Here is a 14,737-nt window from a genome sequence, read left to right on the forward strand (position 1 = left end):
TTCTCTCTGCGCATGCGTCATCTCGACGTTCTGCGCGGCACAAAGGAGCTGGGCGGAAACAGCGGAGGGGCGGCGCGGAGGGAACTGAAGGGGCTAAGACGCTGGGAACGGGCGGAGGGATACGTTTCCATGGGAACGCCAGACCTCGCCGGTAAACCCGTGGACTTCCCCGCCGCGTCCCGCCCCCTCCCCTCCCCTCCCCCTTTTCCTTCCTTCTCCCTCCCCCCTTTTATTTCCCCCCAGTCTAGGAACCCTCAGCTCAGGTAGTCTTACTGCAGGTACACTACACCGGCCTTACGAAAGGCTGTAAAATTTAACCGCTGATGTTGCAGCTGTCGCCGCCTTTCTGCGGGGGGACCTGGCTTAGACTGCTGCTCAGTCGTCTCCGGGGCTCATCAGAGGTAATCGGGAGTTTGGCCAGGGTGAGAGCTGCATAAACCCCTCCATTCTGAGTAGTGGTCACTGCGCCCTGGGCCTCAAAAGGAGTGCCGTGCCCAGGGACTGCACCGACCCTCCGGCCGCTTCAGAACCAATTTTCACCCACACCGTATGAGTTCTTGGACTCTGGGGCACAGAGGAATAGAGTTGTATTTCTTTTTACGGTTATTTTGAAACTGTGCAAAGCCCCTAAATCCTTAAAGCATTCTAGCTAGTGGCAGTTATGAAATTATTTGCATTTGAAGCACAGATTTATTTGTGCTTTCTTTCTAGTGCTTTCTGCTTTGAATTGTAGTAACACATCTCATCCACTAATACTCCTATCCTGAGGACTGGGACTTTAAGTCGTCTTCGAGTAACAGCCTTGCTGCTCAGCCAAACTCTATAGAAAATAAATGTGAACCCTTTCTTTAGATAGAATTGCTTAACATAAGTTCTGATTGTATTTTTATTAGGTATAGTTGACATACAATGTTATATTCATTTCACATGTACAGCATAGTGTTTTAACAATTCTTTGCATTACTGGATGTTCGCCCTAAGTGTAGTCACCACCTGTCACGCATACATTTTTATGGTATTATTGACTATATTTCCAATGCTATACTTTTCAGATTTGATTTTATACAATGTATTTTCCAAATGCCAAGTCTACAAATACAGATTTAACTCCTTTTTCACCAGCTACAAAAAAAAAAAAAAAAAAGACATTACACTATATATAATAAATACTTGGAATATTTGAGTTGGAATTGCTTCACATAAAAGATGTAATCATTAGCTATTTGTATCTCTATGTTTTTCATCTGTAACTTCACCGTGATGTATTTGGATGTGTGATGCGGACTATGGAAGACAGGAGATTTAGTTGGTGAATAAAATATGGATCCTCTCTTGACAATGCTACAAATTTATATACGTATTTTTTTCAGATGTATCAAATTATAGAAAGAATACATCCATTGCAAGAAAATTCTAGCAAGAAAATAGAAGTTCTATAGAATGTTATATTTATTCTCCTTTAGTTTTATTGATTGTGTTTTCTACTTAACTGGGTTCTTCTCAAAGGATTAAATGATAAAGATCTTTTTATATACTCCCTCGAAGACTGGGTATCAGTTCTGTAAAGGCTCACTAATTTGACTTTCTTCTATTAAGAAATTATGGGGGTGCCTGGGTGGCTCTGTCTGTTAAGCATCCAACTCTTGATAGACCCCCACCTCAGGCTCCAAGCTGGGTGAGAAGCCTGCTTAAGACTCTCTCCCTCCACCCCATCCCTGCCACTCAAAAAAAAAAAAAAAAAAAAAGAATTTATGAAAAGTGTTGTTGCACAAAGCACAGGTAACTTATTGGAAGATAGTACTTATTATACTATTAGGCCTCAATACATGTTTTTTTGTCTCTGAATACAAAGTCTATTGTACTAAGGAGAATTCTGAAGGATGTCATACTATAAAAAATATGAAAAGAAGCAATTTTCCAACTTACACAACTGCTTTCAAGCACATTAAAGGAAAAGTGATAAACCCTGCCTGGCTTGCCTTCCTCTCTAGGAAATAGGTGCTTTGATAAGCTAACTACATGTTATTTATCTGTATTAGAAAAGGGCCAATTCTAGGCTGAGCTTTGCTATCCTAGGTACCATGAAAAAACAATAGTTCTGAATGGTATTTCCATACACTAGTCTACTGAACACTCTAAGAACACATAACCAATTCTTTTCACTAAATGTCAATCCAAATCAGGGAGATAGTATTGTACAGAACACTTTTATTTCCACTGATTCTTTTGAAATCAGTTTCAGCCACATAAATTTCTGCCTATAGGATTATGTGTTAAATTAAGATCATTTTCCCAGATTCAATTGGAATATAAAAGGTACTTTATTCAACGAATATTCTAAGATTTCCTAATATGAAAATTTAAGTGATTCTTAATATATCACTTTTTTTTTTTTTTTTTTTTTTTAGAATTTATTCATTTGAGAGAGAGAGAGAGAGAAAGAGAGAAAGAGATCAGGGGGAAGGGTAGAGGGAGAGGGAGAAGCTGACTCCTGACCTAGCAGGAAGCCTGATGCCAGGCCTGATCCCAGGACTCCAGGATCATGACCTGAGCCAAAGGCAGACACTTAACCAACTGAGCCACCCCGGAGCCCCTGTATTACTGTTGTTAAATAATACTGATTATATTATTAGTTTATGAGAGGGTGGGTTAATTCTTAATCCTCTTACAGCAGCTTTTGAAATTTATCTGCATTTCCTAAATTAAGTTTTTCCAGAGAGGCATTAAAGGAAAAGTTCACTCTTTCTCTTATTTTCTATTCCATTTTAGTTTCACTTTTTTTTTTTAAGATTTTATTTATTTATTCATGAGGGACACACACACACAGAGAGAGAGAGAGAGAGAGAGAGAGGCAGAGACACAGGCAGAGGGATAAGCAGGCTCCATGCAGGGAGCCCAATGTGGGACTCAACCCTGGGACCCCAGGATCACGCCCTGTGTGGAAGGCAGGCACTAAACCACTGAGCCACCCAGGGATCCCTTAGTTTCACTTTTAAATCGTTCCAATTTTAGCTTGTATGTGAAAACTTTAAACCGAAACCAGGTTTAGTCCTTTTGAATATGTATCTATTTTTATTTTTTTAAAGATTTTATTTATTTACTCATGACAGACAGAGAGAGAGAGAGGCAGAGACACAGGCAGAGGGAGAAGCAGGCTTCATGCAGGGAGCCCGATGTGGGACTCAATCCCGGGTCTCCAGGATCATGCCCTGGGCCAAAGGCAGAAGCCAAACCACTGGGCCACTCAGGGATCCCCGCACATGTATCTATTTTTAATGTAAAGAAATAGTCTGTACTTATAAACACTAGTGTTTTAATATGTATTTATGTGTGTGCTATATATATATGTGTACTGTGGGCCAGTCCAAATAGCTGTATTCAACTACAACTTGCTTTTCTTTTTTTCAACATTTCATAATCTTCTATTCCCTCTAGAATGTTCTTACAAACTTCTAGGAAGGAAAAATCGTCAGAATTATGTTTATGATTCTTTCATTTTTAAAATATTTTATTTATTTATTCGTGAGAGACACACCAGGAGAGGCAGAGACAGAGGCAGAGGGAGAAGCAGCCTCCATGCAGGGAGCCCGAGGTAGGACTCAATCCTGGGACCACAGGATCACATCCTGAGCCAAAGGCAGATGCTCAACCACTGAGCCACCCAGGCATCCCTAATTCTTTCATTTTGTATCAAGAAATTAACTTTTCGTTAGCCAAGCCCTGGATTATAATCAGTACTGAAGTATGGAGATGGGGCTGGGGGAGCAACAGGTAAAAAATGCCAGTGCCTTAACCAACTTGAAAGGGTGAAACTAGGAAGAATGAAAATGTGATGCAAGAGTGCTGCACTGATACAAATACTACTAAATGGCTGGTTTAAGAATATAAAGCAATCTAGTAAGGATGAGGCTTTCTGAGGAATGCCTGATTGTATTAAAAAGAGTGAAACTGTAAAACCATCAAACCCCATTGAATTATGTTGTTCCTTATCTAAAGAAAGAATATTAATGAAAGGGACTTAGGGGCGCCTGGGTGGCACAGAGATTGAGTGTCTGCCTCGGGCTCGGGTCATGATCCTGGGGTCCTGGAATCGAGTCCCACATCTGGCTCCTCACAGAGTGCCTGCTTCTCCCTCTGCCTGTGTCTCTGTCCCTCTCTTTCTGTCTCTCATGAATAAATAAATAAAATCTTAAAAAAAAATGAAAGGGACTTGGTCACCTTGTTGTCTTAACTAGAAAGCTAGACTAGCTTGGACAGAGTTTAGCAGTTCTAAACTGTCACTATCTTAGAGAGAACCTATGTTATTAGCCTGCTCTCAGCTGTACTTAAAGATTACTGCTCAAGACTGTTGACTTCCCTCATTGATGTTTTGATACCGATTTTTCAATTCCCAGAAATGAATATCCTCTACCATAAATTAATAAAAATTATTGTTCTTCATGAATTCTTTCCTTAGGATAGGTGGTAGGTATAGTATAATGATTAAGAGCATATAAACTCATGGAGTGTGACCGTTGGGTTTGAAGCGTGGCTCCACCATTTAATTAATAGCTGCCTACCCTTGATCAAGTTGTTAATCTCCTGGTACTTCAGATTCCTCATCTGCAAAATGGGGTTTGAGAGTAGTACTCATCTCAGAGAGTAGTTGTTAGGATTACATGAGGTAAATCAAGCAAATGACATTGCCCAGTGTCTAGCACATACTGAGTACTCAATAAATGTTAGCTGTTAGGAGGATGAAGAAGAGAGGCAGTAGTAGTGGTTTGACTAACCTTTGTCAGCTGCTAAAAATTTGATATGACCTGGGTACACTGACAGAAATGAAGTTTTGTTTCTGGAAAGCCAGGGACAAGACCCTGAAACACGGTGACCAGCTTATGCCCACTCCTAAGATGTCTTTGTCTCTTCACTCATTTGCTTCTAAGTGAAATTGTTACTTTTCTTCTTTGACCCTATCCACAGAGACAAAAACAATCTGACACTTAAAAAAACCAACAAGTCAGAAAAAGAAATTTTCTTCATGAAAAGTGGATCTGCAAGAATCCTGAAATCAAATGCTGAAACTTGCTTAAAGGGTTTATGCAAAGGCATTTGCCTATGGAATTGGGGTGGGGAGGGGAATGGATGTATGTTCATGAGCAATGGGGAAATTGTTGCTTTTTATTACAAAGTTAAGTCTTTGAAGCTAATTTCTTTTTTTTGAGAGGGAGTGCAGAAAGAGAGGGAGAAAGAATCTTAAGCAGGCTCCAGGCCCAGCTTGGAGCCAACTTGGGGCTCCATCTCATGACCCTGAGATCATGACCTGAGCTGAAACTCCATGAGACTCCTAACCAACTGAGCCACGCAGATGCCCCTTTGAAACTAATTTCAATAAGATTAAGCATACCTTTTTTCCTTAAAAAAAAAAAAAGATTTTATTTTGGGCAGCCCAGGTGGCTCAGAGGTTTAGCACTGCCTTCAGCTCAGGGAGTAATCCTGGAGACCTGGGATCGAGTCCCACATCAGGCTCCCTGCATAGAGCCTGCTTCTCCTTCTGCCTGTGTGTCTGCCTCTCTCTCTCTTTCTCTCTCTCTGTGTCTCTCATGAATAAATAAATAAAATCTTAAAAAATAAAATAAAATATTTTATTTATTTATTCATGAGAGACACAGAAAGAAAACAGAGACATAGGCAGAGGGAGAAGCCGACTCCCTGCAGGGAGCCTGATATGGGATTCATTCCTGGAACTCCAGGATCATGCCCTGCGCCAAAGGCAGATGCTCAGCCACTGAGCCACTCAGGCATCACAAGAGTACCTTTCTTTAAAAAGCAAATAGAAAACCTATTCCCAAGCCAATGATAAATGGATACATATACTGTGACTCAAATAGATAAGTTTAGACTTCATAAGAAAGAAATGGTTTGAAACACATAGGGAAACAAGGAATTTTATTAAATCATTAGTCTAACCACCTCATTTTTCAAATGAGACTAAGACCTAGAATTGTAACATGGTGAGTGCAGTGGTACCCAAATCTTGCTATGAAGACTGTCAGAACTTTGATAAAAACATCTCCAATTCCAGGGATGCTGGGGTGGCTCAGTGGTTGAGTGCCGGGATTGAGTCACACATCAGGCTCCCTGCGTGGAGCCTGCTTCTCCCTCTGCCTATGTCTCTGTCTCTCTGTGTGTGTTTCTTATGAATAGATAAATAAAACCTTGAAAAAAAAAACTCCAATTCCATAAAAATAGTTACTATTCCAACCACTCTTTCTTGGGAAGAACCATCTTTTATTCTGTGAATATGTCGTATTTATTTATTTATTCATTTATCTTTTTTTTATCTTATTTTTTTAATGTTCCTCTGCCCCCCCCCCTCTTTTTTAGGTGGTTCTGTTTTTATTTTTATTTATTTTTTTAATTTTTTTATGATAGTCACACAGAGAGAGAGAGAGGCAGAGACACAGGCAGAGGGAGAAGCAGGCTCCATGCACCGGGAGCCGGACATGGGATTCGATCCCGGGTCTCCAGGATCGCGCCCTGGGCCAAAGGCAGGCGCTAAACTGCTGCGCCACCCAGGGATCCCTAGGTGGTTCTGTTTTTAAATTTAAATTCAATTTGCCAACATATAGTGCTGCCCCTTTTAATGAAAGGATGCTAACAGTAATTTTTTTAAATCTCATGTTTTCTTTTAAGTTTGTTTGGTTTTAATAATCTCTACACCCAATGTGGAACTCAAACCCACCACCCTGAGATCAAAAGTCAGCATTCTTCTCTGACCGAGCCAACTAGGCACTCCTCTTCATGTTTTCTTGATAGAAAAAGTTTGTACCCTCCATCCTCCAGTATTTTTCAGATCTACCTAGTTCCCCAAATCCAAGACTATGGAATCTCTAGTTAAGAACCAAGTCTGATAGGGTGCCTAGCTAGCTCAGTCAGTAGAACCTCTGACTCTTGATCTCAGGATCTTGACTTCAAGCCCCACTTTGGGCATACAGCTTACTTAAAAAAAAAAAAAAAAAAAAAAAAGACTTCACCCAGTAAAAAGTAGGAAAAAAAACCCCACAGAAACAGACAAGAAAAAAGGCCCCCCAACGAAAAAATTGTCTGTCCTTACTAAAAATGCAAATTAAAACAACATGCTATTTTTGTCAGGAGTGCGGTTAAATCGGCAATTATATACACTAAATATTTGAGGGTCAATTTAGCAATAGGTTGTTTCCTTCTTTTTTTTTTTTTTTTTAAGATTTTATGTATTTATTCATGAGAGACACATAGAGAAAGAGGCAGAGACACAGGCAGAGGGAGGAGCAGGCTCCATGCAGGGAGCCTGATGTGGGACTTGATCCTGGGACCCCAGGTTCACACCCTGAGCCGAAGGCGGCGTTTAAACTGCTGAGCCCCGAGCTGCCCTAGGTTGTTTCCTGAATTAAACACTTTTATATCTTATATACTGCCCCCTGCACACACACACAAACTTTAGAATATATAAAATTTAATTATTCAAAAATATCCTTTAACTTTTCACTAATTCAAATACAACATTTATAATTAGTATGTCATTTTTAAATTTTATTTTTAAATTTTAACTAGGCGCCATGCCCAACATGGGGCTTTAACTCATGACCCTGATGATCAAGACTCACAGGGTCACATGACTGAGCCAGCCAGGCACCCCAATTAGTATATAATTTTGAGATAGTATTGGGTATGGGCACCTTTGTGACTGTTCTTTCTTTGGAAAACTGGTCCCAGCAATTTTCACCTCATTGGTATGGAGTATGATTCCCCACAGTCCATAATCACTGTCTCAATCTGTGGTTACAGCCATATTCCAACATGAATATGGTGAACTGGAAAAAGTATTGAGTTCAGAAGTAAGGCAACATATGTTCCCATCTTTATTACTAAATAATCATATTATTTTATATATGTTACAAAGTTTCTGGGCCTCATTTTTCTCATATTAAAAGAGGTTTCTAGCCTCCAATTATCTTACTAATGTTAGTATTTGCTGAGTATTTACTATGTGCCAGACACTATACTAAGTGTTTTACATATGTTAACTCTTTTTTTCACTTTAAAATCAAAGCAAACTGCTCTTTTTTTTTTTTTTTAAGATTTTATTTCTTTATTCACGAGAGACACACAGAGAGAGAGAGAGAGAGGCAGAGACACGGCAGAGGGAGAAGCAGGGAGCCCAACACGGGCGCGCAACTCAACCCTGGGACTCCAGGATCACGCCCTGGGGTGAAGACAGGTGCTAAACCTCTGAGCCACGCAGGGATTCCCCCTGTTTGTTAGTTTGTTTTTAAGATTTTTAAATTTTTATTTATTCATGAGAGACACACAGAAAGAGGCAGAGACATAGGCAGAGGGAGAAGCAGGCTCCCTGCAGGGAGCCCAGTATGGGACTTGATCCCAGATCCTGGGATCACGCCCTGAGCCAAAGGCAGATGCTCAACCGCGGAGCCATCTAGGCGTCCCCAAGCTGCTCATTTTTTAACAGACCTCTGCCCCTTTCCTTATGCTATTCTTATCCTTATAATATTAATATTCCTTGACTGTTCCTGTGAACAATCCTACCTATGAAAGTCCTACTCATAGTTAAAAGCTTAGCTTAAATATATCACTTCCTAGAATCAGAGAAGTTAAATGATTTGCCCAAGGCCTTCCACCTACCTCTTTGATGAATATAGTCTGAGTTCATGAAAAGAGCAATGACCTGGGACTTAGAAGACTTGAAATTGAATACTGTCTCTGCAATTTACTACTTGGTTTTAGACAAATCACTTACATGTTTTAGACATTGGTTGTTTCATTTGTATTCATTCATGTAATATACATTCAAGTATACTTTGAAAAATGATTCAAAGCTAATAATACAATTCAAAATTTTGAGTTATTTTGGACAGCAATGTTGTATGTTCTTCTGTACTTAGCTAAATTATTCCACTGGATTATATGGATAAGGTTATTAAGTATCCAGGGGTGCCTAGGTGGCTCAGTTAGTTAAGCATCTGCCTTTGGCTCAGGTCATGATCTTGGGGTCTTGGGATTGGGCTCCACGTTGGGCTCTCTGCTCAGCAGGGAGTCAGCTTCTCCCTCTCCCTCTGTGCTCTCTCTCTCTCTCTCTCTCTCAAATAAATAAAATCCTGAGTCTCCAGGATCAGGCCCTGGGCCGAAGGCAGCGCTAAACCGCTGAGCCACCGGGGCTGCCCAATAAAATCTTTTTAAAAAGATTATTAATTATCCATGTAATATTAAATTCAGAATGCAAAAACTTTCTTAAGTTATAAAAATAATTTACTTTTGCTATAGAAAATGGAAAATATAGAAAGCAGAATGAAAAAAACAACAATAATCCTACATGGCTTAACTTTCCCAATAAAATATGTCATGTTCACTGCTACAGATAAATAATTGCCAAATGACATCTTTTAAAAGAAAGAAGTTTGGGGAGCCTGGCTGGCTCAGGCAGAAAAACATGTGACTTCTGATCTTTGGGTTGTGAATTTGAGCCCCACATTGGATGTAGAGATTAAATAAATTTTTAAAAATTAAAAAATAAGATTAAATAAATAAGTTAGCTCATGTTATACTGTTGACTATGACTGTCAGCTCTGCAGTCCAACCACCTGGGTTTGAATCCTGTTCTCCATACATACATCAACTATGATTTTGGGCAAGTCACTTAACTTCACTTAGACTCAGTTTCCCCATACATAAAAGAGAAATGACAATAATACCCACTTCATCCAGTTGTGAGAGTTACATGAAATAAGCATGCAAAACTATTATAGGCTTCCCCCCCCGCCGAATATAAGTAACATATTGATTGTGGAAATTATAAATAGTACAAATACCAGGCTGTGAATTTTGTGAGGGCAGGGTCCAACTCTATTTCATTAACTAGGTTATGCCTATTTCATAGCATAGTCCTTATATAGTAGGTGCTCAATATTTACTGAATGTTGTTAAATAAAGAATATACGGGGATCCCTGGGTGGCTCAGCGGTTTGGCGCCTGCCTTCGGCCCAGGGCGCAATCCTGGAGTCCCGGGATCGAGTCCCGCATCCGGCTCCCTGCATGGAGCCTGCTTCTCCCTCCTGTGTCTCTGCCTCTCTCTCTCTGTCTATCATGAATAAATAAATAAAATCTTAAAAAAAAAAGAATATAAATGTTATCCATAATCCCACCACTCAGATATAATCATTATTATAATCTGAAATTTATAGTTCCAATTTTTACCTATGCATATATCACTTCTTTGGAAAAAAATCACATCATATAGTTTTGTAAAAACCTTCTCTTTTTACTTAGTATATGTGATGGTTAATTTTACGAGTCAACATGACTGGTCCACAGGACCAGACATTTGGCCAAATATTATTCTGGATGTGTTTGTGAGGGTGTTTGAATGAGATTAACATTTGAATCAGTAGTAAGCAGTACTGAGTAAAGCAGATTGACTCCCCTATGTGGATGGACCTCATCCAATTAATTGAAGACCTGAATAGAACAGAACAAAAGACTGAGCAAGATAGAATTCCTCCTGTGTGACTGTCTGAGCCAGAACATCAGTCTTTTCCTGCCTTAGGACTCTACTTGAAAAATTGGCTCTTCCTGGATTTTGAGCCTGCTGGCTTTCAGATTAGAATTTATACCATGGGGTCTCCTGGGTCTGCAGCTTGCCAATTACAGATCTTGAGACTCCTCAGCCTCCAGATCTGCATGAGCCAGTTCTTTATTTTATGTATTATTTTGTATATACCTGGCATTGGTTATGCTTCTCTGGAGAACCCCAACTAATACAGTACATTATACCATAAACAATTTCTTAAGTCATTAAATAGTCTACAACATTATAATGTTTGCGATAGTATTCCATCAGTATCCACTGTTGTAAGAAATTTAGATTTTCATTTTTGTATTATAAATAATGCTGAAGTATATATACCTTCTGTAGATATTTATATACATCCCTGATTATAACCTTAGGGTAATTCCATAAGTAAAATTACTTGGTCAAAGAGTATAAAAAAAAATTTAAATGTTGGGGCACATGGGTGGCCTAGTCAGTTAAGCAACTGATTTTTGCCTTCAGCTCAGGTCATGATTTCAGGGTCATGGGATTAAGCCCCACAACAAACACAACAAGCCCCACGTTGAGCCCCATCTCGAGCCCCCGTCCCACTCCATGCTCAGAGAAGAGTCTGCTTGGGATTCTCACCCTCTCCCTTTGTCCCTCCCCACCACAATAAATAGATCATTTAAAAAAATGTAAAAGCTTTTAAAACATGTTGCCAAATAGCTCTCCAAAATGGTTGCAGCCACTTATGTATACCCACCAACAAGTCCACAAAGGTATTTGGTTTTCTGCACCTTCATTAACACTGGATGAATTTTTTTTTAATTTTTATTTATTTATGATAGTCACAGAGAGAGAGAGAGAGGCAGAGACACAGGCAGAGGGAGAAGCAGGCTCCATGCACCGGGAGCCCGACGTGGGATTCGATCCCGGGTCTCCAGGATCACGCCCTGGGCCAAAGGCAGGCGCTAAACCGCTGCGCCACCCAGGGATCCCTGGATGAATTTTTTTAATCTGCCAAATTTCATTTTTAAGATGGAGATATTTTAAATTTTTTCATTTTATTATTTATAATGAGATTCAACATTATGCTTATTGGTAATTAATTTATTTACGTCCTTTGTTGATTTTTCTGTTGGGGTGTTTTTCCTAGCTTAGTGATCCCTAGGAACTCTTACTATATTAAGGACACCAATTCTTTGTAGTATTCGTTGTTACATTTTTTAGTATCATAGTTTTAAAAGTAAAAGGATTACTTCATCTTGAATTTATCTTAATATATGTAAATTGAAAACTGTCATAGCCATTTAATAAATGCTAATTTAGTTTGATAACTAAGTGCCAGTCATTATACTTGATGATGAAGATAGATATAAAAGATGCAAAAAAAAAAAGACCAATGTTTAAAAATATATATATATTTTATACCAGCAAGTGCTGGTATAGAGGTAAGCACAAGGCATCATGGGAATACATAGGATGTTCACTTCTCTTAGTCTGAAAGAAGAGATCAAGAGATTCTCACATCTTCTATATCTCTCCTCAAATGTCACCTTATTGGGGAGGCCTTCTCTGACTACCCTACATAAAATACCAAGTACCTTATACCCCATCACTCTCTAAATTTCTTATTCTGTCTTAATCTGTTTTAGTCTTCCTCATAGCATATATCAACTGCTGACATGTTGTTTATTCATTTGTGTTTTCCTCCACATCACAACATCCTTCTCCCTGCCAAGAATGCCCCTCCCCTAAGAACACCAATTCCATGGTAGCCAGGTCTTTATTTTGTTCATTGCTGTATCCCTAGCACCAAGAATAGTGCTCAGTATATTGAAGGGGCTCAATTCAATCTGTATTAAACGAATAAGAGAAAGGAAGGCTCTTCTCTGTTAGTGTAAGAGGTTTTTCTCATCTCATCCAAGGCTTTCCTCCCCACACTTGTGCTCTGTATCCCTCTCTGCTTCCTCTCTATCTTACTCAAGCCCCTACTCGACTGATCTTCCTGGCTCAGTATTAGTGCTCCCTAATCCATTCTTACTAGACTGATATTTTTTTTATTTTAATTGTTTAAAACATTTTATTTTGTTGAGAGAGAGGGAGGGAACATGAGGGGCAGAAGGAGAAGCAGACTCCCCGTTGAGCAGGGAGCCTGATGTGAGTCTTGATCCCAGGACTCTGGGATTGTGACCTGAGCCAAAGGCAGATGTTTAACGGACTGAGCCACCCATGTGCCCCTGATCCTTAAAAAAAAAAACAAAACAAAAACAAAGAGATTACATTTTTAAGTAATCTCTACACCCAATGTGGAGCTTGAATTTACAACGCCGCGATCAAGAGTCACATGCTCTACCAATGGAGCAAGTCAGGCACCCTGCTAGAGTGATCTTTTAAAAGTAGACAAGTGGACAGAGGTAAAGAAGGCATCTCAGACAGAACATTTTAAGCAAAAGAATGATAAAATGACTCCACTTCTATCGCCAAAAGCTATGAAACTCCTCACACAGCAGTCTGCATCCCAAACGTCATTTAAAACAATTTGGCAAAAAAAAAAAAAAATTAAATTAAATTTAAAAAAATTAAACAATTTGGCAAGCACCTGCTATATGCCAGGATATGAGGGGATTTGTATAAAATAATATATTGAGTATTTACACTATATGCCAGGTACTGTTCTGACCGCTTTCCATATATTAATCTACCTAATTCTCCCAACCACTCTTTGGTAGAAGTATTATTATTCCCTATTTGCAGATGAGAAACAGAAGCACAGTAAAGGCAAGCAAGTGGAGAATCAGGATTCAAACCTAAGCAGTCTAACTTAACAGTTTGTGCATTTTACCATATCATACCATTTTACCGTATTATAACCTCATTAAAGAAGAATGTCCAGGGTGATTTGGAGGACAACAGAGAGGTACTGCATTCAACAAAGTAGATCTGACAGGATTTGGTCACTGATGGATATGGGAGGAGGAAAAAAAAGAGAGAGATCTAGTGTGGATGATAGTACTAATCATCTAAAGAGAGAATACAAGAGTTAGAGGAGGAGGATATAGTCTTAAGGGTCTATAAATAACATGCCTTTTCCTGTCTGAGTTCAGAACCAATGGAATATAGATGCAAGAGTCAGGCTGAAGGACCCCAAAGTTGATTTTTGATTAAGTTGACAGTTACTGTGGTTTCAGATGTGATGAGCTGCCAGGACGCCTGGGTGGCTCAGTAGCTGAGCATCTGCCCTTCGGTTTAGGGTGTGATCCCAGAGTCCCATATCGGGCTTGCACAGGGAGCCTGCTTCTCCCTCTGCCTGTGTCTCTGTGTCTCTCATGAATATATAAATAAAATCTTAAAAAAAAAAAAAGACGTGATGTGCTGCCAACTGGGCTCACCGATGCTTCACCCCCTAATTAAACCTTTGCCCATCTGGTCCCAGGCACAGCTAGAGAGCAGAAAACAAACTCTTTCTGGTTGTTGGTTTCAGGCCAATTCAAAAGGAGGAATTCAGAAGGGATAGAGCAACACTCTTCCAGGTCTTTTTATCAGCTCCCAGCCAGAAGTCAGCCCAGAGTATTCCTCTAGCAGAAAAGTCCCCTTATGGGAACATTAAGAGCAAGGGGTTGGGGGGATAGGAGAAATAGGGAGAAGCTGGTAAAAGAATACAAACTTTCAGTTATAAGATGAATGAGATCTAAGTATCTAATATATGACATGGTGGCTATAGTTGATAACATTGTATTGTATAATTGAAATTTGCTGAAAGTAGAAAAATGTTCTTATCACCCCTAGACCATCATGTTATATACTTTAAATGTCTTACAGTTTTGGGCAGCCCCGGTGGCGCAGCGGTTTAGCGCCGCCTGTAGCCCAGGGCGTGATCCTGGAGACCCTGAGTCGAGTCCCACATCAGGTTCTCTGTATGATGCCGGCTTCTCCCTCTGCCTGTGTCTCTGCCTCTCTCTCTCTCTGTCTCTATGAATAAATAAATTAAAAAAAATAAATATCTTACAGTTTTGTCAATTTTTTCTCAGTAAAACTGAGTGGGGGGGGCAGAGAATAGAGAGTGTATCAATTATACAAAAAGAAAAAGAAATTTCTTAAAGGGAATAAGCCTTCCCCCATCAACATTTCTGAAAATGTGTATTATTGCTGAAAGAACTCTTTGTTTAT

General features: G+C 39.6%; 1 protein-coding gene across 3 annotated transcripts in view; it reads left to right on the forward strand.

Moving 5' to 3' along the window:
• Nucleotides 1–14: 14 nt before the first annotated feature.
• The window catches only part of LOC112664498 (tetratricopeptide repeat protein 39B-like), a 29,842-nt gene continuing 15,119 nt past the window's right edge, over nt 15–14,737 (forward strand). Inside the window, exons 1-2 of one of the 3 annotated variants that reach the window (XM_025454124.3) lie at nt 19–151; nt 279–422. The gene's annotated coding sequence lies outside the window, so the exon portion shown is untranslated. Of the gene's footprint in view, nt 152–278; nt 423–14,737 lie in introns of all 3 variants that reach the window. The other 2 variants (XM_025454123.3, XM_049095702.1) reach the window with 2 other exon arrangements.

The sequence above is a fragment of the Canis lupus genome, chromosome 17 (assembly GCF_003254725.2).
Source record: "Canis lupus dingo isolate Sandy chromosome 17, ASM325472v2, whole genome shotgun sequence".
Lineage (NCBI taxonomy): Eukaryota > Metazoa > Chordata > Mammalia > Carnivora > Canidae > Canis > Canis lupus.